General features: G+C 42.8%; 1 protein-coding gene across 1 annotated transcript in view; it reads left to right on the forward strand.

Moving 5' to 3' along the window:
• LONP2 (lon peptidase 2, peroxisomal) overlaps positions 1-13,444 on the forward strand; it is a 241,528-nt gene that overhangs the window by 155,324 nt on the left and 72,760 nt on the right. The window lies entirely within an intron of this gene.

Consider the following 13,444-nt stretch of genomic DNA (forward strand, 5'->3'; position numbering starts at 1 on the left):
CAATTTTATTGGATTTTTCCATAATGATACATCAGGGAGAAATTGTGGTACTGACCTTCCTCCAATCTACTGCCAAACTTTATACATTCACACACATCATAACCCACAGCCCTCAACCCCCTTCCCAGGCCCCCCCCCCCCCCCCCCAAGGAAGGGAAATGGGTTCCAAACATAAAGTAGCCATCATAAGTTCCTCTTTCAGCTGTCCAAAGGCATCAATTCAATCGTTCATGACTGTGAGCTCGATGAGAGATGTGCTGAAGGTAACAGTTCCATACTAAAAGAAACGTTCGCCGCTGGTCGTCATGGCATGAAATTGGTTCCTCCAAACCCAAAAGGACGGTGCTTCAGTAGACCTCCACACCAACAAAATCACCTTTTTACCAACTAGACAAGCTTTTTGCAATAGTAAGCATGAGCCAGGATCTCGAATCCGGATAGGAGAGATATAGTGACATAGGAGACTCTGGAAAAACGACATCTAATATGTCCGCCATGTAATCCACTACCCGGCGTCAAAAACGGCGCAACATAGGGCAGGACCAAAAAACATGAGATAAGGTACCTACTGCAGCATTAAAGCGATTGCAGAGTGCAGACTGTGTGATAGTCAATTGATATGCCACTTGAGGAGACACATATGCACGGCATAAAAATTTAAACTGTAACTCCCTGTAATACATGTTGGTGGAGATCCTGGCTACACACCTAAAACATCTGTGCAAAATATTTTGTGTGATAGTAAAGTCCCCATCTCGATTCCAGTGGGTTTCCAAAAGAGAGTAACATCTAACCGCACTTTACGGTGTAGATATTTATAGTAAGCAGATAAGGAGGGTACTTGAGCACAATCAAAATGAAACACTTGGTCTAATACCTGAAATACCCGAAGGGTGTTTAGAGACCTCAGGCAAAGCATTAATATAATGGCGAATCTGCAAATATGGGAAAGGGTGAGGGATTCCCAGGCCATAAATCTCACCAAACTCTGTAAAGTCTAAAATCTTCCCTTCCTGAGTAAGCAAGTGTCCCAGACAAGTTATCCCTCTGGACTCCCACACTCGAAAAGGACTGGACTGAGATCTGGGGGTAAACTCAGCATTCCCCTGGAGAGGAAGAAAATGTGCACATGATCGGGATATCTGCAAAATTTTTGATAGTCATACCCACGTAAGCCCTAATGGGTTTGAGCAGTGCTGTCTGTGTCAGGAAAGTAGGGAGATGTGAGGACTGAGACTGCAAAACATATGAAATAGCTCGCGGGTATGACACCGCTTTCTCCACTACCAGCGGAATGTAGTAGGATTTATCTAATAGCCAATTGCGGATTACTCTCAGATTACAGGCCACATTATAAAGAGCTATATCCGGGATCCCCAAGCCCCCCTCCCCCACCACATCTTCAACCAAGAAAGAGGCAGTCTAGATTTCCCACCTCTCCAGACAAAGTGGCGAAGGGCACTATCCAGTTTCACCAAGTTCTGCCACTTCAGAAATATTGGTATATTTTGCAAAAGATAAAGCCATTTTGGAAGGATGGCCATTTTAAAAAGATTTATTCTGGCCGCCCCCCCCCCCCCCATTGAAAGGGGTAGGTTACCCCAATTAGTCAACATCTCCAGAGTATTGCTAAGCAACCTTGGTATATTGGTCTTATAGATCTGCTCCGGGTTGGATGGGAGACATACACCAAGGTAGTGAATGCTATCACCAGCCCATTGCAATGGAAAAGTACCAGGCCGTTACTCTTTCAAGGCCTCCGGGAACGCCAAGGTCGGAATCCAGAAAAGGCCCCAAAACTCGATATTAATTGCAACAAAATGGGCACCAAGGCCTGCGGATCAGTGATAAAAAACCAACAAATCATCCGCGAAAGCCACACATTTGAAGATTTTAGGCCCAATGCCCACACCTCGAACTGCAAGCTCGAGCTGTAGTGCTAGCAAAAGGGATTCCAGTTGTAAAATAAACAATAACGGTGACAGAGGGCATCCTTGTCATGGAAAATAAGTCAGATTGTGCCCCATTTGCTGCGACGAGGGCCTGTAGAGCCTGATAAAGCAGTTGGAGAGCTTTAGAAAAGAAACCCTCAAAGCCCATCCTTTGTAAAATGTAAAATAAATATGGCCATTCCACCTGATCAAAGGCCTTTTCGGCATCAAAACTAATGGCCAAATAGGATGTGGACATTTGCTGGCAGATGGTCATTGATGTCAACACTCTGCATATGTTAGCCAAAGCATAACACTGGCGCACAAACCCTACTGATGTTCGCCAAATGATGTGTGCTTGATACATCAGCACAGACTTATTCCGGGTGGCCTTCCAAATTTCCATTTTATGAGCCGAATTTAAAATCTTCGCGATTACCAGTCACGGCCTCCCCGCATGTGCGGTCTTCACCCCGAGTCTGTGGGCCCGTTCTATCACGAACTTCCCTTGTAGCTGCGGAAGGGCAAGAACCTCTGGAGCCAATCCTCCAGCAGCATGCAAAGGTTCTTATCCCCTATGTCCTCGGGGAAGCCCATAAAATGGAGGTTATCCCTCCGGGCTCTCTTCTCTAGTTCGTTAACTTTATTTTGAAGAGCCAGTATTTTTTTGTCATGGGCGGCCATGCGTTCACCACGAGCAGCCTCGCCATCTTCCAGGACAGAGATCATATTTTTGACCTGCTCTAAACGGGGGTGCAGTGCAGAGAGAGTGTCTCATACCTCCCCCAGCTGGGAATTAATTTGAGCCCACTTCTCATCGAGAGCTTCCCGAACCGCTTCTTTAATATCTGAGATCGTAATGACTGGGGCGGAGGGGGGCGCCATTTTAGGATCTGGTTATTTTGGTTTTTCTCTGTCCTTCGTCACTGGTGAAATTCTGCACTGAGCACGGAGATGGCAGCTCAGTGGGCCCCGCTCCAGTACCTTCTAGTTTCGGCCTATATCCTTCTGCCTTTTCTTGGGTAGAGCTTTTTCAAGGATTACAATCCTTTCTTCAGGCGCAGTCCTCAGCTTCAACCAATACTGTGGCTTGCTGGATTAAGGAGGTAGTCATGCCCATGTATGTGGATGCTGAGCAGCCATTGCCTACTCAGATTAAGGCTCATTCCACTAAGGCTCAGGCAGTGTCATGGGCGGAGGTTAGATTGTTGTCTCCCGTAGACATTTGCCAAGCTGCGACATGGTCTTCCCTACACGCATTTTCCAGGTTCTGTCGTCTGGATATGCAGGCCCAGGAGGACGCAACCTTTGCACGTGCAGTATTGACTGGACCGTGGGCAGCCTCCCGCCCTACTCTGAAGTAGCTTTAGTACATCCCACTGGTCCTGAGTCCATCTGTCTACATGCTAGGAATTGGAAAAATTACTACTTACCTGATAATTTCTTTTTCCTTAGTGTAGACAGATGGGCTCAACTTCCTGCCCTCAGCTGCTGAATGATTGTGTCAGTGGTCCTCATGTGGGGCTCCAGGCCCCAGGGGATTACTGGTAAGTGATCAGTCCCTAGGTTGGGGTACACATATTCTTACTTGAGTTCAGTGTTCTTGTTGGTTGAGTACAGTAATGGTTAACTTGTTTTTAATCAAGTTTTTTGCTAGTCTATCCACAGTTGCTTTTGAAGAGAATACTGGCAGGCTGAGGTTACTGCAGGGGTATACAGACTGATGTCAGCTTGCTCTGTCTCCATCTGCTGGCAGGGGAGCATAATCCACTGGTCCTGAGTCCATCTGTCTATCCTAAGGAAAACAAAATTATCAGGTAAGTAGTAATTTCTCCAATCTATACTGGACTGGAAGCTAGTGCAAGTCCCTCAATATCTGAATAATGTGAGCTGATAAAGGCACAGCCCGCCACAACTTGAGCTGCCACATTCTTCAGCAGCTGTAATGCTTGTAAATAACATGTTGGAAGACCCACATAAAGCCCATTACAGTAATCTAAGCATGATATCATGAAAGCCTGCATTACTGTTTTAAAGGCGCTCTTATTTAATATATATTTTAACTGCCCAGGTCTTCTCAATTTGAAGAAACCTTTCCTTACAGCATTTGACAGTTGTTGTAAGGTTACTGCATCTAATACAACTCCTATGTCCCGAATAAATTCTGAAGCCTTCACACTTTCCTTCCCTTTTGTAGAGAGATTTGCAATGGATTTATATTATACGTAAATAAGATCATTTCTTTCTTTTTTATATACCAACAACTGAGATAAAAAAGATTACCAATGTAGTAACCCCAACACTAACTAATATCATAAACCTATCCCTAACTGAAGGATTAATGCCAGATACACTAAAAGGGGCAATCATTAAACCAATCATCAAAAAGAAAAACAGTGACCCATTAATCCTCATTAACTACCGCCCAGTCTCAAACCTCCCATTACTAGCTAAATTAATAAAGAAAACAGTACAGAAACAGCTAGCTGAACACCTAGACAATAATGACATACTGTACCCTTTACAGCACGGCTTCCGAAAACACTACAGCACTGAGACATTACTTCTCTCACTAACAGACAACATACTAAGAGGTTTTGATAACAGTAAACATTACATCCTTATAATGCTCGACTTATCTGCAGCCTTTGATACAGTAAACCACCAAATACTACTATAAAGACTTGAAGAAATTGGATTATGTGACAAAACAATAAACTGGTTCAGATCCTACCTAAACAACAGGTTCTTTCAAGTCCAGATAAAAAACACATTATCAGAAAAATTTAAAACTTGAAACAGGAGTACCTCAGGGTTCAGCGCTGTCTGCTACCCTCTTTAACATATATATGCTACCCTTATGTCATCTGCTGGCAGGCCTAGGGATAATACATTACATTTACGCAGACGACATTCAATTAATTCTACCAATAGACGACACAGTTGAAAAAACATTGTCTAGCTAACATGTACCTAGACATAATTAAACAACTACTAAACCAAATGGAACTGGTTATCAACATTGACAAAACTGAATTCCTTCACCTTGAGAGAAAACATACTGAAATCATTCAAACACCGATAACCCTAAGAAATAACCAAAAAATTGAGCTAGCCGAAAAAGTAAGAAATCTGGGAGTAATAATGGACCCAGAAATCAACCTGAAGCAACACATATCTATAAAAGTAAGAGAAGGCTACGCAAAACGTATGGTCCTCAGAAGATTGAAACCATTACTCACACCTGCCCACTTAAGAACAGTATTGCAAACACTTATCTTTTCCAGCACTGACTACTGCAATGCACTCTTACTAGGACTCCCAAGCATATTGATAAGACCACTCCAGATACTTCAAAATACTGCAGCCAGAATACTGACGGGAAAAAAGAGGAGGGACCATATAACCGAAACTCTAGCAGACTTACTTTGGTTACCCATCGAATACAGGATAAAATACAAGGCCTTATGCACCATACACAAACTAATATATGATAAAGAAGCAGACTGGCTAAACACAGCCTTACGAGTACACGTTCCACAAAAAAACCTCCGCTCAGCAAACAAAGCACTACTAACAATCCCTTCAGTAAAGTCAGCAAAATTAACCCAAGTGAGAGAAAGGGCTTTATCATTGGCTGGGCCCATACTATGGAACACGATGCCCCCTGAACTCAGATTACAGAATAATCTCAAATCTTTTAAGAAAAATTTTAAAACATGGCTCTTTAAAAAAGCCTTCACTAAAGAGTGTGGAGGGTAGAGAATGAAAGTACAGGGTAATGCAGATGAGAATTAATTTACTCAATCCTACATTTAAGAAGTAGTAACTCAAAAATATACCTGGACTTGACCAACATTAATCAAATAATGATTTTATTTATGAAATTGTAACCAAACTTTATTGGCACCTGTTAGAATGTACGCTATCCTACATTTACTTACCTTAGTCTATGTGCCTATTTGTAAACCATTGCAATGGTATATAACTTAGCGACGGTATAGAAAAGTTTTTAAATAAATAAATAAATAATGTGACCCATCCATGAGGTAATTGCATTAATAAGTTTTGTTATAGCATGCATAGGCTCATCCATATCTCCTATAATCTCAAAATCCGGCTGCAAATCATCAGAATATAGATGGGAAAAGTATGTCCATCTCTAACAGACATAGGGGAAGTAAATAAACATGAACCCCGTGGCACACCCCCGCGCAGTAATATCTGGTCAGAGAAGTCGCGGTTTTTCCTAATTTGAAAAAAAAAAAAGTTCCTTCAAGAAGGAAGCAAACCAGCTGCTCACTTATCCCGCAATACCAGTCTCCGTCAATCCTGATGAAAGGATAGTATGCGAGACAGAGTCAAACGTGGCTGAAACATCTAGAAATACTGTAGTGACCTGACCATTCCTGTCTAGCTTTCATAAAATAAAAATCAGAAATAGAAATTAATACCATTTCGGTACTGTAATTACAATGGAAGCCACTCGTGTATGGAGAACCGTTATTCTCATCGAGGTAGGTCACAAGCTGTTTCAGTACTATCTTCTCAGTTACCTTCCCCAGCGAGGGCAGTACTGAAACAGGATGGTAATTTGAGGGGTGTGTGCCTTAGCCAGATCGCTGCCTGACCCTTTTGGTCTTGGACAGTCGATAACCTTTTTGAAACCCTCTTCTAGCGAACCGTTAACCAGCCTTACCAAGACCACTTCAGTCACTCTTGGAGACCATGTAATAGTTAACCTAATGCATTTTTTAAATAAAATTGCATACCTCTATAGACTGTTGATGTAAATGTTTTATTTTATTATCATGAATGCCTGAGATTGACTGACTGGAATGAGCTCACTAGAAATAATCATGAAAACCTTGGGTGGTGATATTATTCCTAAAAGAGCCCATTGGTAAACCGTGCACCAGGCATCAAGAATCTTTATATTCAAACTTTTGTTTTTGGTTGATTATCAAGAGACAACATGGTTGCAGTCTTGTGGTCCAGAAACTGCACGACGATTCTTTTGACGAAGTTTATTTTAAAAATTAAACCAAATGGCACATTTTATTTTTTTTTTTATTTCTCAAGTCAGAATAATACCAGCAGTGGAGATTGAATGCAGTGTGTGAAGTTATTTCTGTGGTTTTGGAGCTCTCGCTGTAATGTTTTCATTTAATGTCAAACCAAATTAAAGCTGATCCTTAAACTCCTGCAGTGCAGCTGAGGACATTACAGTCTTAAATAACTCAAAACTTTAACACAGCATGTTTGGCAGTGTAGCTTGGCAGGGTCTCTCCTGGCTTTGGTTCTCAAGGGCTGCAGTCAGATCTGGTTATCAGGGTTACCGAGCAATGGAAATTTAGTCTAGTTCTTAGACCGTATGCATGCAAAACTATCTGATGAATATTCTTTGTAGGTATCCTAATAACTCTCTTTGCGGTTCCCGAGAACCCTTGTCCCAGTGTATGGGAATCAGAGCTGCAATGACTGGGTTCAAAACTTGATTTGACTTGTTGCTTTTTTTTTTTTTTTTTCGCCTAACCTCGGGGGGATTCCAAGTGCACTGACACATGCATGACTCAGCACCGCCAGGAAAGATGTCGAGGGTTCCACATGCAAGTTTCACTGTCATAATGGAATGCTGTCTCGTAGCTGATCACATGAGGATTAATTTTTCATACTCTCAGACAGTGATGTCATCGGTATGTGGTCCTTTTTGGGAAGGCTGGTGTGGGGTATCATTTTTCAATAATAAAATATAACTTCAAAAATCATATAGGGAAACTTAGCAAGAAATATATATGTGTGTATATATAATTTTTCAATTAGCATTCCCCCCTCTTTTTTTTGGCTGGGGGGGGGAGCTTTGTGTTGGGCTTCGGGGCCATGAACTTTCACTTACAACTACCATGGGATATTTTCCCCCCACTGTTTCCTAATTCAGGCTGGCCATCGCAATGACTTTCCTTATGCCGTGGGCTACAAACCCGGCTGAGCCTGGCCACTAGCTGTTGCCACTGAAGGATAGCTGAGATGCCCTTTCCCCCCCCTAGGGTTATGAACGCTTCCAACGCAGAACTTGCCATTGAATCTCTGGGCCTGCCCTACTGGAAAAACATTTTGAGAATTAAAAGTACCCAGGAGAATGTTCTGCTTTCTCTTCGTCCAGTCAGACCAGTCCAGGTGACTGAGCTGTACGTGCTAACCAGCAGATGGAGACAGAGATCAACAGGCTCACTGATGTCCCTCCTTATAAGCATCCATGCTAAGACACAGCCTGCCATTATTCTCTGTCTCAAGCAAGCAACCAAGGACTCAGGCTGAACAGGAAAGGCTTGTTGGTGCTCTTGAGGTGAAAGGCTAGTCCCTCAGTTGAGCAGGTTCCCTAGGTTGCTTTTTTTTTTTATAAATCTTTCAGGACCAGGAGCTCCCTCAGTTGAGCGGTCCAGAGCCAATAGGCCTCCTCCTCCCCACCTAATTGCTGCATCTCTTCCTTGGCTGCTTTCAGAAAAATAGGGAACTCTTTCTTTTAGGTTTTTCCCTGCTTCTGAGAAGACAAATACAAAAATAATAATAAAAAGGCTGGGACAGCAATCAGAGGGCCTGCTTCAGTGGCAGCGGGCCACAGCAGCGAGACAGCAGAGCTTTCGAAGTTCCAGGGACAGTTTTTCCTGCTTCGGCCCAGGTTTGTGGATTTTTTTTGGGTGTGCTCGGAACTGAAGCGAGTCAATGACTTCTTGAAGGTGGCTCACTTCAGGAAGAAAATATTAAGATCGGTGGTTATGGCGGTTCAGAAAGAATTTCTGCAATCTCTGGACTTAATGGAAACTTACCATCACATTTCCATCCAGAAGGATCATCAGCTCTTCCTCCAATTTGCAGTTCTGGGTTGGCGTTTTCATTTTCAGACGCTGCCATTTGGGTTAGCAAATGCCTCAAGCATCTCTTTGAAGGTAATGGTGGTAGCAGCACTGATGCTGCACGAGGAAAATATTTTGGTTCACCTTTATGTGGATATTTGGTTGATAAGAGCAAAGTTGTGTCAAGAAAGCATATCTGCCCCTCATGGGGCGATACATTTGTTACAGGAGTTGGGGGTGGACTGTCACTTTTCCCGAGAGTGATCTGCAGCCATCAGACGCTGGATTATCTGGGAGCTCAGTTTGATACGAAAGATAAACTGTGTTCATCTAATGGAGCAACAAATTCAGAAATTGTGTGGCCAAATCCTGTCTTACCTGCAGACTCTGATCCACGGTGGCAGTATTGGATCTAAAACCATGACAAGGGCACACACGTGTCCTCTTCAGCAGGCCCTGCTGTCTACATGGAATTCTCAGAAAGTTTCTTGTAGGAACCTTTTTTCTTGATTACGAGGGACAGGATCCAAATTTTGTACAATTCTGTCCTTCCTTCCAAAGGTTCTCTCAGAATTCCATCTCAATCACTTGATTTCCTTACCTTCAGTTTGTAAACAGATTGTGAGGACATTTTATTTCTTAGCCCTTTGGATGTGCGGTGGCATCTTTTAAGGTATCTCAAGCTCACGACTGCCTTCAGGAAGTAGGATCATTTATTTGCTCTGCATCGTGGTATGCGGAAAGGAGAAGTGGCCTTTAGGGCTACGGTCATGCATTGGAGTACGGAGGTGATTATAGCAGCTTATGTGGACTCTGGTGCTTTATTGCCAAAGCAAATAGCTTGTTCCACAAGGGCGCGGACGACTTCATGGGCAGAGTTGTGGTTGTTTTCTTCATTAGAGATATGTAAAGCAGTGACTTGGTCTTCTTTACATATTTTCTCTAAGCATTACTGTCTGGATGGGCAACATCCCATTCTATGAGGGAGTAGCTTGGGAGCATCCCAGTCATCTGAACTGGTCTGACTGGATGAAGAAGAAGGTGAAATTACGTCTTACCTGATAATTTCCTTTCCTTGACTATTGTCAGACCAGTCCTCCATATGAACATATAAGAAATTGCCATGCTGGGTCAGACCAAGGGTCCATCAAGCCCAGCATCCTGTTTCCAACAGAGGCCAAAACCAGGCCACAAGAACCTGGCAATTACCCAATGCTGCTGGTATCTTCGCTGTAGTTATTCCCTTTCTGCAATACAGATGTTTTTTGCAGGTACATAAGCAGAGTTAAGCATGGTAAATGTATATACTTCACTGCAGGTTAGTGGATGTTTGCTCAACTGTTGGAAACTCTTCTTTTGTTTCTGCATCCTGATTCTTTTGAAAGTCCACTGGTTAAAAAAAAAGAGAGAGAGAAAAAAACAAGTAATATAGTTAAGTTGTTGATGATGATATTAAAGTTGTCCACAGTTAGCTTGTTACAGAAGTATTGGCAGGCTGGTATCAACACAGATGCTTAAAAGGAGTGACATCAGCGAGCCTGTTGATCTGTCTCCATCTGCTGGTTGGTGTGCATAACTCAATTATCTGGACTGGTTTGACTGTATTCAAGGAAAAGAAATTAGGTAAGAAGTAATTTTATCTTGGGGGGGGGGGGGGAGGTGAAATTTGCAGTTCTGCTGACATTGAAAGGAAAGATTGATTGGGCACCTCTCCTTTAAAAACTGCTTGAAAACAAATATTCTATGTGCTTGCAGGGTCCTTTACTAGTGAAGTAATTGTTTGCTTATATGGTCCATTTTCAGCCATTATCTGGCCTGCGCAGTTGGCTGAATAAACCTAACCAGCTAACTTTGGTGGGAAATTCATTGGCGCAGCTGGCACCATTGAATATACCTGACTATCTTAGCTGGCTGAGTAGGTTTATCCATCTAATTTTAGGACTGTTATATGGCACAACCAGATGTAGCCAGATTATCCAACTAGCTTAACTCCTTCCCAGAACACTAAAATTTGGCGAGATAGGCAAAAATATTCAAAAGTCGGTATTTAGCCAGAGAAACTTGCAAATTGTCCACCTAAATGTCATTTGAAGATGGACCCCCTATGTGACCAGATTATTGAGCAGAGACTAGCAAGAGTCTAGAATTCTTCTTTGAGCATCCTAGGCCTTGCCCGTTTGGCTTATGATGTTAGCAAATATCTATGATGTCAGCAAGTATCTATGATGGCCTTCCTCCAAGTAAAATCTGCAAAAATGTTTTTTGTTTTCATTTGCCTGTATTTCTGAGTATTACATAGTGTGGCAGCGGTTGCATTCCCCTGCTGATAAGCCCTAGCAAAATCCAATTCCCAGTCTCAAAAGGTGCCATTTGCTTTGATGTGGGAGATGGGGGAGGGGGGTGTAGGCGTGTGCCATTGGGTCTTTTGAGCTCCTCCTGCTGCAAAGCAGCTTCAGTTAGCTGTGTCTCTGCAACAAAACATGAACTGCTAGGCATGCACTTTTTGTCTTGGGGAAAAAAGGCATTAGAGGTATCTGTCTACTCACAGCCACCACACTTCTTTCAGTCCGCTGCAGCTAATAATAGGAGACTGGAAGGTGATCTTTGTTTTGCTAGAGAATAGACTTGTATGGTTATTTCCTCCTGTGCTGTTGTTAATAGTTCCTGCCCATTGCTTTGAAGCTGATCTACATTGCATCATCTTGTTTTTGTCCCATATAATTCTTAAAAGCTGGCAGTGTCAGATGAAGCATTACAATGCGTGTTCAGCTGCAGAAAATGATCCCAGAATATGTTTGGAATCTGAAAGAGAGTGTTCGTTGCTATCGAGCATACACCAACCACAGAAAGCCTACATTCAGTCCTAAAATGGGTACTTGGTCGCCCTGTAGCTTGGAAGTAAAAATGCATTTAAATCATGTTCAGTCAGGGTACCCACCCACACATTCTGCCCCACAGTTGCTAAATGAAAAATTATATTCCTGAATTCCTTAGAAAATGAAGTAGCAATAAAAACATGGAATAGCTTGGTTGGCTAAGTGTCTGCCCCTCCCCCCCTTGTGCATGTGTAGAAGTTATTTTGCCTGAAAATACTCCTAAAATTTAAGATCTTAAGGGCCTGATTTACTAAGGCTTTTCTCTAGTGCTATAAATTAGTGCTCAGCTCTTAACGTTTTTTTCCCCCTACCTTAATTCTGAACCTGTGGCCATCTACTTTTTAAGCACCTACATTTCGTAGCCTAGTGAAACTAGGAGCCTAAATTTAGGTCACTGAGGCCTAGTAAAATTTCAGAAAGGCCAACTTAGGGGCGTAATTCCAAAGGTTAAGAGCCTAAACACTTGGAAAAGTAGGCCTTCATACGCATGTATAATATCTCTCTCTCTCTCTCTCTCATATATATATATATATATATATATATATATATATATATACGCCTTCAACCGATGTGTGTCTGTAGAGTCCTATGTCAAGTTCATTGAACATGTACAAACACACACCCTATAATCCTATTTGTCAGAGCTGTCGGGGTAGGTAAACATCCTGGCAGTTTGGTTAGGCCTGATTCTCTGCTTCAGCTAACACTCCATGCACTTGGACGTTTTACTGAAATAATGTAGGAAACACAAACTCTGCAATTACCGATTCCCGTTGCCATCCTTCATCCAAGTGAAGTGAAACCAAATATTCCATGATCTTATATCGCCTAATCCTTAAACTGCCTTTTTAAATCGGCACATGTATACTAAAATCCCTGTCATTCACAGTGAAGCAAAAGAAGGGAGAAATTCATGGCAGGTTGAGTCAGAGAAGTGAGATCAGCCTAAATCAATTCTGGCACTGCACTTTGTTTTGCGCAGACATTTGTTGGGCTTGCGTGTTTGTTTTGCATTTTATGCAAGGCCGCTGCGCTGTGCTATGCTTGTATTTTGTATTTTTCATGCTGAGAGCCACTCTGTGTCCTTTTGGAAGAGAGTGGATCTATACGTGGATGGAGAAATCCCGCTTTCCCTTTAAATGCGAGTTCTGCTCCCTTGCTTCACGCAGCCTCCTTGGATAGTGCTGCAGTACTAGGATTGTTGCAGAAATTCCCAGCCTGGGACCTTGTAGCTCCCCAGCAGGTCTGGTTTTCTTCCTGTCCACACACACTGAGTGTGTATGTGAGAGAGAGACTGCATAAATTTAGCACCAAGACCCCGGCTGATTTGCCCTGTTTTCCGTGCCTCTGACTCAAGCACTTGAAGATCAGCAGCGCATCGCTAGTGGTTCTCCTCCCTACAGCATTTGATGTTTCTCTCTTTGCTGATTTGATTTGGTATTCCTTGTATTTAAATCCTATTTTTGGCCTGACAGTTTTCTCCTGCTCCGGCTGAATCGGAGTCTGCCTCTGTTGAGATGTGGTGCCTTGAGTCTTCGTTTGTATAACCCAGTTTGGGCATTTTACAGGAAGGTTTTTGAGGGGAACTGGAGTAAATAATAAGTAATTTCGCCACTGCTTTTTTTTTTTTACTTTGTATAAACCTCCTCCTAGCCCAGCTCAGCCCTTGCAATGATAGTTCCCTGTCAAGGGTTGTAGACTGCAGCTCCCTCCGGAGCCCAGTGCGTGTGCGCCCCCTAAGTTCGGCGAGTAAGCATTGCTGTTGAGCAATGGCTGAGGCTCC

Source organism: Rhinatrema bivittatum, chromosome 7 (assembly GCF_901001135.1).
Source record: "Rhinatrema bivittatum chromosome 7, aRhiBiv1.1, whole genome shotgun sequence".
NCBI lineage: Eukaryota > Metazoa > Chordata > Amphibia > Gymnophiona > Rhinatrematidae > Rhinatrema > Rhinatrema bivittatum.